Below are 22,686 nucleotides of genomic sequence, written 5' to 3' on the forward strand. Positions count from 1 at the left end.
TTAAAATATTATTTTAAGGTATCATTTTTCAGAAAATAATAGTTTTTATATATATAGATATATATGAAATCAATTTTCACTAAAATAAGTTATTTTAAAGGATTTTGAAGGAATTTTAAAATTATATAAATATATATTAAGAAAATCTATCATAATTTATTTAACTTTTAAGAGTTATATATTTTTCTGTATTAAATATGATATATTATCTTCCCAAAATTTTAAATAATTGTGATAATCACCAAATAATATTTTAGCCTATATTTTCATTCATTCTTCACGTTGAATACCCTAGCCTCCATCTACCCCATCTCCCTCACATTCATAAGCAGAAAACTCACTCGCACACACAAGTTTTTGAAGATTTAATCGAAGTTTTGAAGATCGTTCGTCCCGGTGATCGCCGTACGCGCCCTATTCACGTTTCTACTTTGAAAATCAACCAAGGCACGTTTGAATTCTCTTCTTGGCCACCATTTAAGTTTTATATTCTGATCTTTCATGAAAACCATTGATCTAGCATGTGTGTTCGATTTTTTTGTGATGAATTTGCATGTATACATAAGTTATTCACATTTTTCATGCTTCCTTCATGAGTTTTCTTCACGTTTTCTGACATGGTTCAATCAGGGTCTGCTGGCTCATGGTTAAGGGGTGTAATAAGGTCCCTAGGGTCGAGCTATGAGGTCGCTAGATTCTGGAATAGGCTAGAAACGGACCGGTTGTGTTTCTGACACCGAGTCGTGTTGGTTCAGGGTTGCAAGGAAGGAAGGTTCGTTCTCCTTCCTCAGGCCACTATTTAATGCGTGGTTTGTTGGGTTTGAACCTCTAGGATGTTAGCTAAGTCTCAAAAGTGGTTTCACAGTCTTTGGCGGTCGGAGGAAGTCGCACGAACGAAATTTTGGCAACTGCTCGCGTCTGCACGCGAGCTGCAGATGGTTGGGATTCCAGAGCTTCTTTCTCACTCCATATTCGATAGTTTGGTCTGGTTTTTAGCTTTTTGGAAACTTCTTTGAGTGTACTACGTTTGGGCGGTGGTTTCACGGCAAAAGGTTGCCGGAGCAGGTGGCACGAACGAATCTTGTGGAACTGCTCAAGCTACTGGCCGAGAAAGGGGTAGGGGGAGGAGTTTCGGGCTGGGCTGCTTCTTTTTGGGCTAGTCTAGGCTGGGGCAGTCCGGGTCGGGTCTGGTAGGTAGTGGGTTGGGTCAGTAGAGTTCGGGTCCGGGTTAGGTGAGGCGGGCTCGGGTATTTTTAATTTTTAAGTAATTAAGAGTTTAAATGGTTTTACAGCCAATTTAATGTTTAGAAAATTATTTGGGCCTCCAAATAATTTTATTTGGGCCTTAAATAATTTAATTAAGTTAGCTCAATGATTTTTATGGGCTTGGGATCCCATGAGAATTTTGGGTCAGTCTTTGAATTTTTGGGTTAGTCTACAAGTTAATGGGCTTAAGTCTAAGGAGTCAGCAGCCTGAACCAATCCATGAAAATTATGCATGGTCCGTAAATATATATTTAATTATTGCATGAATATTTTAATTAAGAAAAAGTATTGTTTTTACATTTATTATTAATAAATTAAATATATATTTACGGGAAATATTTTATGAAAATAAGATCATGAAAGTTTTTATGTATGTGCATGATACTATATGTATATGTGTGATGCTGGGCAATGAAAAATATTTTAAAGGAGTTGAAGTGGGTGTGTGACAACCTACGGGATTGGAGATGAGATGTCTAGGCCCGAAGACCTTTCCATATGACACGGGACTGTGGGTCGGGATATTGGGGCCCGATTGCCTTTCCATACAATTATGATTATGTTTGCCTGATGAAAGGGCCAAGAGGTGGAGATCCCACCGCCACGTACATTGGTTTTAGATTGATCAATCGACATGACACGTCACACAACATGGATATAACCTTCAGATTTTTAAATTATGATGTGCCCTAATTATGATGCATGATGACTATGTTTTGAGTATGTATGTTATGTTATGAGATGACCATGAGCTATGTATTTAGGACATGCATGTATATATTATTTATTATGTATCGTGCATGTGTTATGTGATGCATTATTTTTAATCATGTTGTTATTATGAGATAGAGCGTGCTGAGCCTCTAGGCTCACTAGACTTAAATGGTGCAGGTGAGCAGATAGATACTGATGTAGAGCCTTTTGCCCCGACTGGCGGTGAGGACGTATGAGATCCCGACAGTTGGCTAGCCCGTGACCATCTCTCTATTCATGTTTTCAGTGAATTGAATATTATTATGTTTTTCGCACAAGTTTTATGATTTAATTATGGGTTTATGGATTTTAGGTGATAATTTTTATAATGATGATGATTTTATTACATGAGTTATACTTATTTTATTTGCATGCAAATTCTTATTATGGATTTTAGTTGGAACATTTTTATGAAAAATTATTTATGTTTATATTTATTTTAAAAAGTAATTATTTATTATGTATATATATATATATACGTTTTAATTATATATATATTATATTAAGTATTGTTTTATTTATTCATTTTAGATGCATGATTTTTAAAAATATTTTATATTAAATATTTAGTTATTTATTTGTAAAAAAAAAATAGTAGTAGTAGGATCTAGTTCTTTTCAATATTGCATTCATCTTGAAATCCAGCGTGAAAAGCACAGAGGGTTGAGAGGCCTAGAGTGCATATGATGTTTGGAGGGCTGTAGTTGAGTGGCACGGAATGTAGAGTTACTTTCAGAGCCAGAAGACTCACTATAGTTGCGCCAAAGTCAGAGGAAATAAAATACTTAACTTCACCTCGATTGGGTGAGTTGGTGTTGATTTTATTTCCTCGGGATCCCAAGAACCAATATTCAGTTGAAATCAGATTTGATAGCCTTCTATTGAAACATGATGCATTCATGTTTATTATATTTCATGTTTTGTTATTTATACTGGGATTTATTCTTACCAGAGTTATCCGGCTATTGCTTTATTTTGTATGTGTGCATGGCAATAGGTGGGGCAGGAGCTGGTCAGAAGCAACAAGAATAGCTCGAGAGAGAGATTAGCATGTGGTGATTTCGGGTATAAGAAGTAGAGTTGATGTCAACCTTTGTATCTTGAACTTGATTTTGTCTAGTACTTAGAACTTTTGAACATATAGATATGTATGTTTGTGAAGAACAAGAGGATGTAAGATCTTGTGGGTTGTATATCAAGTTCCATGTTTTGTTGCTTGATTAGCTCATGGTTATGCATGATTTTGCTTAGATTTTGAAGCATGATTCATGTTTGAAAAGTTAGATGGTGTTTGAGATTCAAAACAGGGGCTAAACCTTCATTTTTCAACTGTTTAGGAGTGAGATCCGAGGCCTAGGCGCGCCCGCTCAGCCAGGAGGCGCGGCCGCGCCTAACCAAGGCACTTTAGGTGCCTTGGCCTGAGCCTTAGGCGCGCCCGTGCGTCAAGTAAAAAAAAATAAAAATTTGTTGATCTTTTTGCGACGTGTTTTTGCGTCGCCAAATGTAAGGTTTTGCGTCGCCAAATGTCCGGTATTGCAGATTAACTATTTTTAGTTATTAATCACCCTATAAGATTTGATTAGCACCCAAGGTCCCCACACTATTGACTTCGGCACTCAGTGCAATCTCACAATCTCTCTGACATACAAATCGACCATCTGATCGTGACGGTATGTCATCCTGTATGGAATGAAACAAGCAGATTTCGTCAACCGGTCAATCACAACCCAAATCGCATCACAACCTATGACAGAACGCGGTAGCTTTGTGACAAAATCCATAGAGATGTGATCCCATTTCCATTCCGGAACTGGTAATCTATGCAATAATCCACCTGGTTTCTTCCTCTCGGCTTTCACCTGTTGACAATTCAGACAACGGGACACAAATCTTGCGACGTCTCCTTTCAACTGCTTCCTTCAGAACTGAGTCTTCAAGTTGTTATACATCTTCCGGCCTCCAGGATGAAAACTGAACTGACTGCAATGTGCCTCTTGAAGAATACGTTGTCTCAACTCAGAAACATTGGGCACAAAAATACGGTTATTTACGAATAGGACATCATCCCTGACCTGAAACTCTGACTGGTGACCTGATCTAACCTTCTCTATCGAACTCTGACTGCTCGGATCGGATCTCTGAGCCTCTCTAATCAACTGAAACAACTCTGGTTCGGCCTGAATCGCAAAAACTCTGATTGATCTCCTATCGGTCTCAAACTTCAAACCAGAAGTACAACAGTCTTCAATCAATTGAGAGACACCAATCGTAGTAAGAGACAAGGAACAAAGCTTCCGACTAAGAGCGTCTGCAGCTGCATTCGACTTTCCAGGATAATACTTGATCTCACAGTCGAAGTCCTTAAGCAAATCCATCCATCTCCTTTGTCTCATGTTCAGCTCGGACTGGAAAAACAAGTATTTCAGGCTCTTGTGGTCAGAAAATATCTCAAATGACTCGCCATAAAGATAATGGCGCCAAGTCTTCAAAGCAAAAACGATCACAGCAAGCTCAAGATCATGGATCGGATAACGAGTCTCGTGCGGCTTCAGCTGCCTCGAAGCATAAGCTATGACGTTCTTCCTCTGCATAAGAATGCATCCAAGACCACGGTGAGAAGCATCGCAGTAAAAGGAGAAACCTCCCGTACCTGATGGAATAGACAAGATTGGAGCGGTGGTCAATCTCTTCTTCAGCTCAATGAAACTAGCCTCGCACTCCTCAGACCTAACAAACGGTGCATTCTTCTGGGTCAACTGGGTAATCGGCTTTGCAATGAAGAGAAACCCTCGATAAATCGGCGATAATACCCCGGTAAACCCATGAAGCTTCAAATTTCTGGCACTGAGGTCGGTCTCGGTCAATTCATAACTGCCTTGATCTTACTGGGGTAAACAAAAATTCCATCTCCTGATACAATGTGGCCTAGAAAAATAACTCGGTCCAACCAGAACTCGCACTTCGATAGCTTAGCATACAACTGATCGGCTCGCAAAATCTGCAATACAATCCTCAGATGCTCTGCATGATCTGAACGGTTCTTCAATTAGATCAGAATGTCGTCAATAAAGATAATGACGAACTCATCTAAATACCGCTGAATGATACGATTCAACAGATCCAGAAAAACTGTTGGAGCATTGGTCAAACCAAACGGCATGACTATAAACTCGAATTGCCCATATCTGGTTTTGAAGGCTGTCTTCGGAATATCCTCGTCGCGAACTCTCAGTTGATGATACCCTGATCTCAGATCTATCTTCGAATACACTGACGAACCTTGAAGTTGATCGAAAAGATCGTCAATCCTAGGTAGAGGATACTTGTTCTAAACCTTCGCTTGATTCAACTGGCGGTAGTCGATGCAGAGTCGCATAGAACCATCTTTCTTCCTCACAAAGAGCACTGAAGCACCCCATGGCAATATGCTAGGTGGGATGTATCCCTTGGCAATCAAATCTTCTAACTGCTCCTTCAACTCCTTCAATTCTAACGGATCCATTCGATAAGGTGCTTTCGAAATAGGCTGAGTACCTGGTGCAAGTTCAATGTTGAATTCGATCTCTCGAATCGGCGGCAAACCAGGAATCTCGTCTGGAAATACATCAGGAAATTCGCTAAACACCGGTATCTCAGTCAATTCAGGACTAGACCTCTGAACATCTACTGTATAAATAAAAAATCCTTCTGCTCCTCTCTGAAGCAAACGAGTTATGGATAACACAGAGATCATAGGAATCCTGGATAGAGAACCCTTACCGAAAAACTTCCAATCATCTGCCATATCAGGTCTGAATCGAATCACTTTTTGAAAGCAATCTACTGTCGCCCTATACTTGGTCAGAGCATCAATCCCGACAATACAGTCAAAATCAGATAATCCAAGTACAATGCAGTTAATCTCAATCGAATTCCCCTCGGATTTTAACACACAATTTAAGACCAATCTCACCGAAACAGTTTCCCCACCCAAAGGTGAAGTAATAGAAACTACGTCAGATAATGGCTCAGCAAATAAATCATGCATCACAACAAATCTCTCAGAAGTAAAATAGTGAGAAGCACCCGTATCAATAAAAACAAATGCAGGATAACCAAAGATCGAACATGTAGTACCTGAAATCCAATCTACTAAATCACATGCATTAATTTAATAAATATTATGATTATTATTTTTAGTTTAATTGATTTAAATTCTATATGTGAATTATGTTTAATTGTTTAAGTTTATGTATTTTTAAAATGATTCTATTCTGAAATTTAATCGTTTTAAATATTTAAAAGGTTCAATATTTGTTTATTTAAATAATTATAAATGTCTAGCTTATTTATTCAAATGATTTTTTTTTATCGTGCAGCTTATTTGTTTTAAGTATTTTAAAGGTTTAAGCTTTCATATTTAAATTACTTTAATTGCTTAGTCTATTCATTTAAATGATTTTAAATGTTTAGCTTAATTATTTTTAAGTCGTTATCTGTCTAAATCATTTTAAAGGTTTCTATGCCGTTAGTGTATTTATTTAAATGACTTTTAATTGTTTGTCTAGTTGTTTAAATCATTTTATTCGCTCTGTCTTTTAGGTAAATATTTCACTGATTGTTGTGACATCAAAATATTTAAAGTGTTGATTTTAAATGTTTGAGGCGACTGTTTAATTTTCCTTTAAAGTTCTGACTGTTCAAATATTTCAAGTATATTTATGTTAAAGTTTTTAAGTTCAGGGTTCTCCGGCTCCGACCTCGGCAGTGGTGGATTATGGCGGTTATTCCCAGACTGTACTTCTAATGTTATTATGTGTGAGTTTCGGAGGAAAAATGTTGAAGTTTGGATTTTTAGAATTTTCGGGTAACAAGAATCGCTTTTATCGCATTCTTGAGTTTATTTTCAAATTCCTCTGAAAAGCAGTATTTGAGACCTGGAATACTAAATTTCTAACTTTAATTATTTTATTAGAGACTTTCAAACTTAGGGGAAAAATGCTAGCATTTGTTTTAAAAGAAAAGTTAAAAGTGCTTTTGGAGTATGACCTTTTCTAGTCAAAGTTACACATTGACTCACACACATTCACACTACTTTATACATACACATGCTTACACTAGTACACTTGGTACACATTCTTTCTTGACTCCAAAGCAAAAGAAAAGTTAAAACCCTAGCTCATCTTTTCCTCTCTTGGCCGCCATCCCCCCCCCCCCCCCCCCCCTCTCCATTCTCTTCAACATTTCGGCTCCCTCTTCTTCTTAGTTCTCCGGCTGCCGCCGGCCAGCCACCACCACTGCCGGAGCTAGGAGGTCACCGGAGGAGCTTGGTCTAGCTTTGGTTCGAAGCTTTGAGCTCCCCTCCCTTCTCCATTGATTTTCTTGGTTGTTTTGGTGAAGGCAAGTATAAGCATTTCTTGGCTCTCATTCAAGCTATTTATGCTCTTGTTCTTATTCCCTTAAATATTTTCGAAATGCTTGTTAATGTATGCATATAGGGTTCGAAATTTTGACAATTTTCAGTAGGGTTCTTGGGGAATTTTCGAAATTTGGAAGTGCTATATGTTGTAAGGAGTTGCATTTTGAATTATGATGGAAAGAATGGAGTGTTTTGATTGCATATATGATTTTCGAAATTTTCAGAAGTATGCCCTATATATATTTCGAAATTTTCATGATATTAGGGCTGTTTTGAATGTATGATTAATGCATTATGTTGTTTGGCAATTGGTTACATTGATTGAACAAGGATCAAGACACGTTTGGTGCTTGATCTTGATGATTTTGAAATTGTGGAGCGGGAGTGTGGTTGAGTGTTGCACTAGTGCTTGGGATAAGTCCTAAGAGATGTTATTTGAGGTGTATTGTTGTTTGGTATGGAGAAAAGTTGAGGAAAGAGGGTTATGGGGTTGAATTTTTGAGTTAGAGGTAAGTTGGGTATTGTTGAGTGTGCAGGGCAGTACTGTTCACGGGGCAGGGCAGGTCTTGGCTGAGGTCTGGGCAGGGTTAGGGCTGTACCATAGTAAAGTTCATGATGTTGTGGTCGTTTCGGTATAAAATGGGCTTATTTCGGATAAGTTTGGACCAAGTTATGAGTCTTTTAAGTTGGAGGTGTAGGTGCAGATTTTTTTCTTTGTAAAAAAAGGGGTTGTCCAATTTTCTTGTCTTGTCAATTAGCTCGTTTGATCATTTGATGTTACCACCTATTCCTAGGGGTAATTTGAAGTGTTTGTTAAGTGTCGGTTCAAGCGGGACGGGTTTTGGTTAAGGCATGACAAAGTTTAGGGTCTTACGGTTCTCTTGCTCGGGCTACGTCAAGTTTGAGGAAAATTGTTGAGTGAAGTGTTTCTTTTGTCTTAGGGGCAGCCACTCATCCACCTTACACCCACATTTTTGAGTTGAGTCTCATGTCTTAAAGGTTGCCTATTCGTGTGCATATGACATGTTCTTGAGTTTCATAAAGTGAAAGGAAGTTTTCTTGTTTTGCATGCTATAAAGAGGGGTGAGTCGAGTCTTAATGAATGAAAATGAAAAGAAAGTAAATGTTTTTGAATGAAGTGATTTGTTTGTGACAAAGAGGGGTGTTGCTAGGCCGGGGGATGCCTCGGTCTACTCACCAAGAGGTTATAGAGGTTTAGGTAGGGAGCAAGAGACATCTTGTTTATCCTTGCCACAGAGGGCAATGTGGGATCGGGAGTAATCTCGGTCTCCTTGCCAAAGAGGGGCAATGTGGGATCGGAAGTTGTCTCGGTCTCCTTGCCACAGAGGGGTTAAGTTCGTCGGGAGAAATCTCGTCGTCTTGCCGGCATAGTGCACTGCAGCCATGATCATGATCGAAACAGAGGGTCACAATTCAAGGATCTGATTTCTAGAGGAAAAAGGAAAAGGAAAAGGAAAAGAAAAGAAAAGTCAAAGTTTCAAAGTTTCAGTTGACTCGTCTCACTTTTATGTCAGTCTATCAGAAATGCATGAGGTTCAGTTTAAGTTATGAAAGTTGAATGTTATGAAAGTTGAAGGTCTCCCATAGCGTGAGTTCATCAATGCATGTTACTATACTTTCTAATTTCATGCATATTTACAGTTAAAGTTCAAAGTATACTATGTATCATAGTTTGAGTACATCATCATGTATTTTAAACCTTGTTATCAACTTTTTATGCTTGTTGAGTCTTTAGACTCACTACGCTTGTTTGATTGCAGGTGATGAGTTATATGTTGAGGTGATTGAGGGGCAGGATCCACTGGGTTGAGGCCACTGGTAGTTCGAAGCCCAATGACCGTCGTTGTTGAATGTTTAAGTTTTCCGCGTATTAACTCTGATGTGTAGTAATGATTATGAGAATGGTAGTTTTTAGCCAGGATGTGTTTACCCTGTGCTTGTTGAAGTTTATTTCTTAGCGCACCTTATTTTGTAACCGGGAGATGGTTACTTGTCTTTGCATGTTTACGATTAGCGCACCTTATTTTGTAACCGGGAGGTGGTTACTTGTCCTTGCATGTTTATGCTTAGCGCTCTTTATTTTGTAACCGGGAGGTGGTTACTTGCCTTTGCATGTTTTTGATTAGCGCACTTTATTTTGTAACCGGGAGATGGTTACTTGCCTTTGCATGTTTATGATTAGCACACTTGAGATTATGTTGAAGGTTATTTCTTAGTTTACTTTATGTTGTAACCCGGAAGTGGTTACTTAGTCTTTGAACGTTTATGATTATTGCATTTGAGACTTTCAGTCATCGTTTCTTTCCTTTATTTGAAATGCTGACTGGGTCAAGGTGGCTTGTTTACTTTTCAAACGAGTCATGGCAAATTTTTTTTTAAAATCAGTATTTTATTTATTATTTAATTTAAGCTTAGAGGTTAGGGTCGTTTCAAATGGTATTAGAGCGCGGTCTTGGTATGGGCTGAGCCTACTTTCGGTTGTTGAAACTCAAGGGATCTCGCCTCAAGGTCTGTAAGTATTAAGGAATTATATATGTTTAGACGCATATGAGACTGTTACTTTAAATGCTTTGATGTCGTCCTTTTTAAAATATTTTCAAGTTAGATGTTTAATTTATTTAGATGTGTAGCTCAATGTTTTATTGTTTGAAATTTCTTTAGTAGTTAAAGTGTACTATTTGACTGTCTATATTTTATAGCATGCGATTTCAAGTTAAACGGAGTAGGTGTACCAATGTTCCTTCCAGTTTTGGACAGTACGTGGTGGTTGTTTGAGTTATCCAGTAGTGTTAGTGATATTGAAGAGTAGTAGGAGTTTGTTGGAAATATTTAACTTGCGCATTAGGAGATAATAATTGTGTATTTCTGTTGTGAGTTGTTTTCTTATATTGGATTCTATTCGGATGCAACTAAGTGCATAGTTTGTTTAGAATTCGATGAGAATTATGTTTTGGCCAGTTAAGTTAATGAATCGAATATGTGCAAAGACTTGGGATTCGCACTTTGTTTTATATTTTTATGGATAGTTTGAGTTTTATTTTGTTCTTTTGGGCAATTTTGTTGTTGAAGAATAGTGAATCGGTTATTAATGAGTCTTTCGATCATGTGAACTATTATTCCGATCATTAATTCCTTTACTTCTTTGTGCTCGTATTCATCGCAACATATACTTTTGAACATCTGAAATATCTTTGCACTTCCTTTGTGCATTATGGAATCATATGACATCAGTCAACCTTGAATTCTGCCACTTTGACATTGGTTGAACTTTTAATAAGGCCATGTTCGTATTTCACATTTATTGAAATTTTTTTTTTCTTTTCTCCAGTACTAGAACCACACATGTCGATGCGAGTAAGCATCATTTTGTATTTTATTGGTGATCTACTTGCGTTGTGTGGTTGACTCCTGAATACGTCTTTGTACCGTTGCTTCCCTAAATTTTTTTTTGACTTGTGTGGACTTCTCTCGATTGAAGTAACACTGACTACCCTTGATTGTACTTTGATTGTTTGAGCATGATTTCATCACCCCTGATGAATGATCATGAGATTTGTACCTTGTTGGCTCATATTCATTTTTCATGAAGCCTCCATTATTATTCATTCATCTCTAAAATTGAATTGTGAGTAAGTTGATTTCACTTATCTAAATTCTTATTTTCAGCTCGCTTGTTTGTAATGCTTGCATCATTTCATTTCGTATGAAGAAGCATTACATGTATGTTTGTTTCCTTCCATGATCCATCATGATGAGAAGTTTGGTGGATTATAGTTTCGAATATCATTTCGACTTCTTGAATAGAGAATTGTCTCGTGACCGCATAGTGAGAGTTTAGACTATTGGAATTTAGTAATAAGTACTTGATAAGATCCTAAGTTATAATTGTGTTCCGAGGAATGGTGATTATCAATTATATCAAGTCCTAACAGGAAGACTGCTAGTTAGTGAATTAATTGAAGGTGTTACTTCAATTTTAGACCGGACCATTAAGAGCGATCAGAAGATTGTTGGTAAGCGGATTGGGTGTGTTTTAACCTGGTTATTATTTAGAACATTGAAGGAAATAGAGCTGCCGCTAGAAGACTTTTGGGTACTTTATATTAGCGTTCTAAGATTTTGCGGACGTCAACCGGTAAGACTAATGCACCAACTTTGGATGCAGGATGACGAATAGAATTTTCTGATAGTTTTATTTCTCTGGATAAGATGTAGATTTATTTCTCGGGGTAATACTAAGGTAATTAAGGCACCGTTCGAGGTGTCCAGTGGTATACTAAGTCCTTGAAATTTGAATTCAGGTTGTACATTTAATATTTGGGAATTTTTTTTGGATTTTCAGACTTGCCGTCAAATTGAATTAGAGATTCGAGATATGTCTTCAGGCGATAGGTAAGAAATATTTTGTACTTAGAGACGATTTAATCCAATAAGTGGATAATAGTTCGTGGTATGTTTTGGCTTCAAGGATAAATATGAATTTCTTAGTCGTTCCGTCTGGATTAGAAACGGTGGATAAATCTATTGGGAAATCCTAATCAAGAGTTGAACTTCCGGTAGAATCAAAGCTGCTAGAGGTGAACGTAGAAATTTATGAATGGATAATTGAGATCTGTTTAGGAACCTATTTGGATTCTATATGTTAACGGCTTTTACCATAGGAATTGAACAACAGTGGATTTTAAGGTTATATATTTCCTTATCAAGGATTAGATTAGATTTATTTACAGGAATGAGTCAATCAATCCTAAGATGAGGAGAGTCACTATTTCCACTTAAAGGTTAACCGAACTAGAGTCGTTGCTTAAGAGAACTTTAAGCATCCCTTTAAGCGTTGTGAGTTATGGTAACTAATAAGAGATTGAGCGTAGTCCGTGATCATTAAGCGCAGAACTGCTAATAAGTGGTATAGATCTTTAGAATCTCAAATTGGTTAATAAGTTGTTCTTGAAGGTATCGTTGCCCTGTAATACTATCGATTTAGGTATAATAGGAAATTAACTCAATTCGTCGGTACTTATGTGATTGTTGAGGAGATAGGTAATATGTTTTATCTTTTGATGGCGCAGAGTTGTTAGTGATACATGACGGGATTCATGTATCGATGTTGAGGAAGTATGAATAAGATTCATATCATATCCGAGGTTTAACGAGATAGAATTGTATAGTCCCTAAGCTATCCTATTTAGGAAAGTGTAGTGCTTAGTCGCTAAGTATTTTGGAAACTTGTGAATTTCTTAAGAGCTCGAATTGTATATTATGTAAGTTAAGTCTACTTGGTAAATATACCTTAGGTGTAGCTTTGTTGTTAGAAAGTTTTTAAGTTTTGGTTGAGGTCGACATAAATTATTTATGGAATGTATGAACTCTATGGCCTGGAGTTCTGGCGTAGGGTATAAGGTTAGCAAAGGTATGTTGTGCAATAAATTAAAGATCTAAGAATCTGTAACATGGAGAACTTATCGGTTGCAGTAAGATGACGCTTTTAAGTTTGTATATTTGGATCGAAAGCAAATTTGAGGAGTGATGGAATTTTCTTGAGGATAAGACCACTTGGGAACAAGTAAGAAATGTAAATTTTTTTTTTTTTTTTTTGCAGAAGGAGTTAACCAAATCCTTGAGGATATAGATGTCAATAAGCATCATAGTGCGCAGAGTAAGGTATTGAGTGTCAACTCAGGTGAGTGAAGAGTTAGAAAAGTTGATGTTTAATTAGTCGTACGTGTCCAGACCTAGTTAGTATGTCCTGAATTTCGAGGACGAAATTCCATTTAAGGGAGGGAGGAATTGTAGTACCTGAAATCCAATCTACTAAATCGCATGCATTAATTTAATAAATATTATGATTATTATTTTTAGTTTAATTGATTTAAATTCTATATGTGAATTATGTTTAATTGTTTAAGTTTATGTATTTTTAAAATGATTCTATTCTGTATTTTAATCGTTTTAAATATTTAAAAGGTTCAATATTTGTTTATTTAAATAATTTTAAATGTCTAGCTTATTTATTCAAATGATTTTTTTTTTTATCGTGCAGCTTATTTGTTTTAAGTATTTTAAAGGTTTAAGCTTTCATATTTAAATTACTTTAATTGCTTAGTCTATTCGTTTAAATGATTTTAAATGTTTAGCTTAATTATTTTTAAGTCATTATCTGTCTAAATCATTTTAAAGGTTTCTATGCCGTTAGGGTATTTATTTAAATGACTTTTAATTGTTTGTCTAGTTGTTTAAATCATTTTATTCGCTCTGTCTTTTAGGTAAATATTTCACTGATTGTTGTGACATCAAAATATTTAAAGTGTTGATTTTAAATGTTTGAGGCGACTGTTTAATTTTCCTTTAAAGTTCTGACTGTTCAAATATTTCAAGTATATTTATGTTAAAGTTTTTAAGTTCAGGGTTCTCCGGCTCCGACCTCGGCAGTGGTGGATTATGGCGGTTATTCCCAGACTGTACTTCTAATGTTATTATGTGTGAGTTTCGGAGGAAAAATGTTGAAGTTTGGATTTTTAGAATTTTCGGGTAACAAGAATCGCTTTTATCGCATTTTTGAGTTTATTTTCAAATTCCTCTGAAAAGCAGTATTTGAGACCTGGAATACTAAATTTCCAACTTTAATTATTTTATTAGAGACTTTCAAACTTAGGGGAAAAATGCTAGCATTTGTTTTAAAAGAAAAGTTAAAAGTGCTTTTGGAGTATGACCTTTTCTAGTCAAAGTTACACATTGACTCACACACATTCACACTACTTTATACATACACATGCTTACACTAGTACACTTGGTACACATTCTTTCTTGACTTCAAAGCAAAAGAAAAGTTAAAACCCTAGCTCATCTTTTCCTCTCTTGGCCGCCACCCCCCCCCCCCCCTCTCCATTCTCTTCAACATTTCGGCTCCCTCTTCCTCTTAGTTCTCCGGCCGCCTCCGGCCAGCCACCACCACTGCCGGAGCTAGGAGGTCACCGGAGGAGCTTGGTCTAGCTTTGGTTCGAAGCTTTGAGCTCCCCTCCCTTCTCCATTGATTTTCTTGGTTGTTTTGGTGAAGGCAAGTATAAGCATTTCTTGGCTCTCATTCAAGCTATTTATGCTCTTGTTCTTATTCCCTTAAATATTTTCGAAATGCTTGTTAATGTATGCATATAGGGTTCGAAATTTTGACAATTTTCAGTAGGGTTCTTGGGGGATTTTCGAAATTTGGAAGTGCTATATGTTGTAAGGAGTTGCATTTTGAATTATGATGGAAAGAATGGAGTGTTTTGATTGCATATATGATTTTTGAAATTTTCAGAAGTATGCCCTATATATATTTCGAAATTTTCATGATATTAGGGCTGTTTTGAATGTATGATTAATGCATTATGTTGTTTGGCAATTGGTTACATTGATTGAACAAGGATCAAGACACGTTTGGTGCTTGATCTTGATGATTTCGAAATTGTGGAGCGGGAGTGTGGTTGAGTGTTGCCCTAGTGCTTGGGATAAGTCCTAAGAGATGTTATTTGAGGTGTATTGTTGTTTGGTATGGAGAAAAGTTGAGGAAAGAGGGTTATGGGGTTGAATTTTTGAGTTAGAGGTAAGTTGGGTATTGTTGAGTGTGCAGGGCAGTACTGTTCACGGGGCAGGGCAGGTCTTGGCTGAGGTCTGGGCAGGGTTAGGGCTGTACCATAGTAAAGTTCATGATGTTGTGGTCGTGTCGGTATAAAATGGGCTTATTTCGGATAAGTTTGGACCAAGTTATGAGTCTTTTAAGTTGGAGGTGTAGGTGCAGATTTTTTTCTTTGTAAAAAAAGGGGCTGTCCAATTTTCTTGTCTTGTCAATTAGCTCGTTTGATCATTTGATGTTACCACCTATTCCTAGGGGTAATTTGAAGTGTTTTTTAAGTGTCGGTTCAAGCGGGACGGGTTTTGGTTAAGGCATGACAAAGTTTAGGGTCTTACGGTTCTCTTGCTCGGGCTACGTCAAGTTTGAGGAAAATTGTTGAGTGAAGTGTTTCTTTTGTCTTAGGGGCAGCCACTCATCCACCTTACACCCACATTTTTGAGTTGAGTCTCATGTCTTAAAGGTTGCCTATTCGTGTGCATATGACATGTTCTTGAGTTTCATAAAGTGAAAGGAAGTTTTCTTGTTTTGCATGCTATAAAGAGGGGTGAGTCGAGTCTTAATGAATGAAAAGGAAAAGAAAGTAAATGTTTTTGAATGAAGTGATTTGTTTGTGACAAAGAGGGGTGTTGCTAGGCCGGGGGATGCCTCGGTCTACTCACCAAGAGGTTATAGAGGTTTAGGTAGGGAGCAAGAGACATCTTGTTTATCCTTGCCACAGAGGGCAATGTGGGATCGGGAGTAATCTCGGTCTCCTTGCCAAAGAGGGGCAATGTGGGATCGGAAGTTGTCTCGGTCTCCTTGCCACAGAGGGGTTAAGTTCGTCGGGAGAAATCTCGTCGTCTTGCCGGCATAGTGCACTGCAGCCATGATCATGATCGAAACAGAGGGTCACAATTCAAGGATCTGATTTCTAGAGGAAAAAGGAAAAGGAAAAGGAAAAGAAAAGAAAAGTTAAAGTTTCAAAGTTTCAGTTGACTCGTCTCACTTTTATGTCAGTCTATCAGAAATGCATGAGGTTCAGTTTAAGTTATGAAAGTTGAAGGTCTCCCATAGCGTGAGTTCATCAATGCATGTTACTATACTTTCTAGTTTCATGCATATTTACAGTTAAAGTTCAAAGTATACTATGTATCATAGTTTGAGTACATCATCATGTATTTTAAACCTTGTTATCAACTGTTTATGCTTGTTGAGTCTTTAGACTCACTACGCTTGTTTGATTGCAGGTGATGAGTTATATGTTGAGGTGATTGAGGGGCAGGATCCACTGGGTTGAGGCCACTGGTAGTGCGAAGCCCAATGACCGTCGCTGTTGAATGTTTAAGTTTTCCGCGTATTAACTCTGATGTGTAGTAATGATTATGAGAATGGTAGTTTTTAGCCAGGATGTTTTTACCCTGTGCTTGTTGAAGTTTATTTCTTAGCGCACCTTATTTTGTAACCGGGAGATGGTTACTTGTCTTTGCATGTTTACGATTAGCGCACCTTATTTTGTAACCGGGAGGTGGTTACTTGTCCTTGCATGTTTATGCTTAGCGCTCTTTATTTTGTAACCAGGAGGTGGTTACTTGCCTTTGCATGTTTTTGATTAGCGCACTTTATTTTGTAACCGGGAGATGGTTACTTGCCTTTGCATGTTTATGATTAGCACACTTGAGATTATGTTGAAGGTTATTTCTTAGTTTACTTTATGTTGTAACCCGGAAGTGGTTACTTAGTCTTTGAACGTTTATGATTATTGCATTTGAGACTTTCAGTCATCGTTTCTTTCCTTTATTTGAAATGCTGACTGGGTCAAGGTGGCTTGTTTACTTTTCAAACGAGTCATGGCAAATTTTTTTTTAAAATCAATATTTTCTTTATTATTTAATTTAAGCTTAGAGGTTAGGGTCGTTTCAGAACAGTTACCTGCTATCACGTCATTCGAGCTGCATTGGCCTGATCCTCTGTCAGGGCAAACACCCTTGCCTGCTGTCGAGGGGGTTGGTTCTGATTCTGATTACCTCCCTGACGAGATTGCTGCTGGGGCTGAAAATAATGGACTGCATAAGCTGATCTCTCGGTCTGAGCTGGCGGTCTAGAAGAACTGCTGCTCTGAGCTCTATCGGATCCTCACTGAGGAAAGACTCTAGCAAAGTGACCCGGCTGCTGGTAGATATTGCAACTACCAAATACGCCTCGACACTGATCACTTGGGTGACGTCCTCCAAACTTATTGCACGATTCTCCTGAAAACCCAGAATTCTGTCCGGAACTGAACTGTCTAGAGCCACCGGAGCTCGATGAACTGCTCCCAGGCTTCTTGAATTGCTTCCCCTTCGGTCTATACTGATCTCGCCTGTTTTTGCCACTGTTGCCTCCTTCAACCCTCTGAGACTGATTCGACTGCTGAGACGGTTGGTAATTATACTGGGTTTGTTGAGGCTGAAACTAAACTGGCTGATTCTGAAAAGATCTCTGCTACTGCTGAGGAGCTATCTGATTTCCTCGTTGTATCAAAATTCCAGCTTCGGCTCCCTTTGCCTGATCCATGGCATCTGCAAAGTTGTTGGGTCTCCCGGTATTGACCAAGGTAAAGATCTCAGGATTCAAGCCATTGATGAAATGATCGGCTTTGGCTTCCTCGTGGTCTGCAATGTGAGGTGCAAACCTCAAAAGGCTGTCAAACTTGCTCACATATTCCTCGATACTCAAATTCCCTTGCTTCAAATTTGGAAATTCGGCACCCTTTTCCTTACGATACGAGACAGGAAAGAACCGCTTGTAGAACTCAGCCTTGAATAAACTCCAAGTGACAATGGTGCCTCGATTCTCATTTCCCTCTTGGTTGTGGTCCACCAATTCTTGGCAACACCCTGAAGCTGGTGAATGACTAACTTGATTCTGCGTTCATCGGTATAGTCAAGGGAATCAAAGAGCTGATCGATGTCATCTAGCCAACTTTCACAGTCAATAGAGTTCTCGGTACCAGTCAAGGTAGGCGGTCGAAAAGATTGAAATCTCTTCAATAGGGTCTCCATCGGGGTCGCGGTTGCATCAAACTGATCCACTCCAGTACTACCCTGATCATTCGGAGGAGTTATTACTGGCGGCAGATTCTCAGTAGAAGGAGGAGTCAAAGGTGGTGGATTCCTTCTCAAAGATCGTCGAGGTGCCATTTGATATCAAAGGGTTAGGACACAATACCTCAATCACAATCTCAATCTCATAACCTCGGTGTCCAAAACTCTTCTCTGAGTACTAATAAATCTCAATGATATACAAGAACAGATAATAGCACAAGGCAGATAAATACTACATAATTCATTCTTTATAAATTAAATCACAACTCATGTAATTCGATTAATTCACGAATAAATAAATCATGCTCGCACGTGTTTAAAATAATTATTTAAATAAATCAATCACATGCGAGAATTCAATTCATGCGGACTCGATCTACCCCGCTCACTCTAGTTCAAATCCAAGAATCTTATCGCTTTGATACCACTTAATGTGAGACCCCATTTCTAATCTTATATTCTCGTATAATTAAACAAAATCGAACACGAAAAGCCGCAAAAAACGAATCAAAATTTTTTTTTAAACAAAGCCTTCCGCCATCGCGAGGTCAACACCTCGCGCACGCGCAGGCTATGCGGGCAGAGGCTCGCGGAAATGCTCGCGCCCGCGCGCGGGAAAAATTTCCCGAACCCTCCAGGAATCCTCGCGCGCGCGAGGTCATGCCTGGCCCGCGCGCAGGACCAACGGCCAGAGGCCGAGCAGGAACCTGGAAAAATCAAACCAAACACAAATTCAATCCATTCTAATCTGAAGAGCACATACATATTAATATTTAGAACATGCAATCAGTTCCAAGTGCTGCCCAAAATACAATACTAAGTCGAGTTCGATAATAGAGTTCAAACGACTCAACAAAACTAGTACATGTTCAACAGACTCGACCCTACAACACGGTGTCTCATTTCTATCATCTCACCCCGAGCTAACCCAAACGACTTGGTCCAGCTCCTGATCCTCCTGTTGCCAAGTACATATACAAAGAAACACAACAGCCGGATAAACCGGTTAGAAATATAATTTCTAAGTAAAAGAGACATGCATACAAATCAAATAAGCATCTTATATAGAAAATGTAGCAATCATCAATAACTCAAAAGAGAGTGAATGTATGCATGACTTCAAAACTCGGGACTATCAAGTCAGATAATCGAAATGTCAATCAATACTCGGTTGGGATCCCGGGGTAAAGTCACTACAACAACCCACCTACACACCCATTCGGGGTGGATGTCGCACAACTCAAACCCCTAGACTTCAAAGCAACTATAAGAAGTATTCTGGCACTTGGAAAAACTCGAAATCCAAAGCCACTTCAATATAGCTCCCTAAATCTTCTATCTTCAAAACGAATCGAATAATCGGATCAATATGAATGCAAGTGTAAACAAATAATCGATCAAGTTCACACAAGCAATTAACATGCAATATGTGATTTCCGGGGATCGAGAATCAATCGAACTCGAGTATTCTACCCCATTCATAATCAATGCCCTCTTTTACCTTTCAAGTCCGTCGAGGATTCAAATCTGAAAATAACAACGAACTCAAATAAATAATCAATCGAATCACAACAAATCAAAACAAAAAAACTCAATCAATATACCGTCTTCAATTCTCAATTCGATTCAACTCCCAATTTTGATCCAAACCCGAAACTCCAATCCAAATATGAAAACGAAGAATATACGGATTCGATATCAATCTACCAATTCTATCAAACCCGGAAATCAAATCGAAACAACACAACCGATAATCCAAACTCGATTTCGATGGCATAACGACTATAAACGGTCAAACCAAAAATCAACAACATCATCAAACAACTCCAAACAACCCATATCATCTTCTAAACCAACAAAACAATCAAAATCCAACCAAAATCCAACAACCCATTTTCGAAATATGCCTCAAAATTTCATATAAAATCCAAACTTTTTTCTTTTTTCGAACCGACTTCAAATACACGATCTATGCTAGCTCAAAAACAACATACTCGAATATTATAAAATTCTGACAACCCAACAAAAATCAAAGTTCAAGGATCGTAGCAAAACTTGCGTCAAAATGAAGCCTTCGTTGCGGTGATCGTGAAACTCAACTCGGAATTAAAATCTGACGGTCGGATCGTGCGAATCAGACGGAAGAAAAGCTTGAAAAGCTTCCATGGCTTTCTCTTTACAGTACGTACGAATGGAGAGGGAAGGGGAGGGAGAATGATTGGCCAACTTGCCTTATAATATATATATCACAACTTTTGCATTTCGGTCCCTCAATTCTTCAAAGTTTGTAGAGTGACCCCCTGCGAAATATCAAAACGGCCCTTAACCACTGAAAACCCTGATTATCTCAATTAAATTCAATTATAATAAAATCGGGGCATTACACAAATTACAACATGCATTAAAACCAACAAACTAACATAATACAATACACGAAGTTCTAGAGTTGTACAATTATTCGAAAGAGTGGAACATGCATCGGTTTTAGGTGTTACAAAATGAAATACAATACAAAATACATAACGAGTTGGAAATATACAATCGACTCGAAACCAAGTCCTCACTCCTATCAATCATATCCCGAACTAGTCATGCGTCCTCTGACTTGATCCTATCCCACCTGTTCCCAAGTACACATACAAAAAAATAAGATAACAACCGGATAACTTCAGTGAGAATAATATTCCCAGTAAAAGCAACATAACATGCAATAACATCAAGTATATCAAAACATGATATAACTTCAACATAATTCAAGATGAAAATAGAATGCAATGCATGTCTTTAAAAATTTGGGATTATCTATTCGGATAATCAATGGAAATATCGGTTCTTCGATTGGGATCCCGAGGACAAGATATTACCACAACTCATCAAATCCCCCGATCGAGGTGGATGAGGTATATCTTGATTCTCTAAACTTTGGAGCAACTATAAATAGTTTTTCAGGCTCTTGGAAAAATCTCAAAAACCAAGACCACTCAACTATATTCCCCAAAAAGTTTAATTCGATTCTAGGCAGCTCTGCCCTTTCAAAACAAGGATTTTAGGCTTAATATGAATGCATAGATGAATCGTGATGCATTAAAGCCTGAATCCACTAATACAATTCATATAGGTCAAATAAAAACATGTAATAAATGAACACGCTCAAGTTTTCAATCTAGAGCAATTAATTATGCATGTACGTGATTTTAGGGAACTCGAGTGTCGTTTCTATCTCGAGTATTCTTACTATTTTTCTATTGATTTTGACTTATACATTTCCTTCGATTCGATGTTGCTCCCAATCTGGACAAGCTACAACAACAAGAGTTCCAATAAAAAAACATTCAATCTCAATTCAACGAATAAGGTAAACTTGTTATCGATTCTCAATCAATTCTTCGACTATTCGAATTCTACGAACTCTGAGCTCAACATCCTTTAACCAAATCTATACGGAGATGTAAAAGAACTCAAGATCAAACAATCCATTCAATTCAATAACAACACAAACCATTTTTCCCCAAAAACTTCCTAATTCTCAAACCGGCGGCATAATGGCTAATATACGTCCAACCCAAAAACAATTAACTCAGCATATCAACCCAATCTACCTCATATCTCCATCAATCTATGAAAACAACTCAAATACCAACAATAATCCAAACCCCCATTTTTGAATAATACCTATAAAATCATAACAAATCCAAACGTTGTTCTTTTTCTGATCCGACTTGGAATATACCATCTATGCTAGCTCAAGAACGACATATCCAAAAATAATCAAATTCCATCGACATCCAAATATCGAAGTATAAACGATCGAAGAAAAATTTACGATAGAACGAAGCTCTCGAAGCCGTGGTCGCCAATATACCTTCAGATTGAAATTCTATCAGACGGATCGTGCGAAATCAGAGAACCCAAGAACTTGGAGGGGCGGCCATGGAGGGATCAGCCAAGGAGAAGGAAGAATGAAGAAGAAGAAGACTTAGTCAATCAAATAAAAGCCAATTATATATATAAATCCACTTTTTTCACTTTGGTCCCTGAGCTCTTCAAAATTTTCCAATTCAGTCCCTGATCAAATATCCATTCAATCCCTCAAATTTCTAATCTCGAAATATCAATAATAATCTCAATTAACTTAATTTTGGGGCATTACAGATACTTTCTCGGCTTCGATATGTAGAACATATCTTATCTATCTTCTAGAGCATGAAAAAAAAATTCGCATTTTTATTCTGTCTATCTTACACTGCTCTCCTTCTATTCTGAATCGATATTCACTTTCTCTCTAACATCTTTCCCAACAAATTTGGCCCGATAACTGATGCCTCTGAAAGGTTATCCCAAAATAAGGAAAATTCTGTCTCTCTTATCTTCTAATGATTCTAAAGAAACTATCTCTATATCTATCTGATATATGTGGAGGGGATAAAATACGTAAGTAACAACAATCTTATTAGCTAGTGCCTTGATCTAACACTAAAACTCTGAGCATATCCTTGAAATCTAGATAGTCTGCTCTGACTGTCCGTCAGTCTAAGGATGGTATGCTATACTCAGATATAAAAGAGTACTCAAAG

Source organism: Henckelia pumila, chromosome 1, assembly GCF_033568475.1.
Source record: "Henckelia pumila isolate YLH828 chromosome 1, ASM3356847v2, whole genome shotgun sequence".
In the NCBI taxonomy this organism is placed as follows: Eukaryota; Viridiplantae; Streptophyta; class Magnoliopsida; order Lamiales; family Gesneriaceae; genus Henckelia; species Henckelia pumila.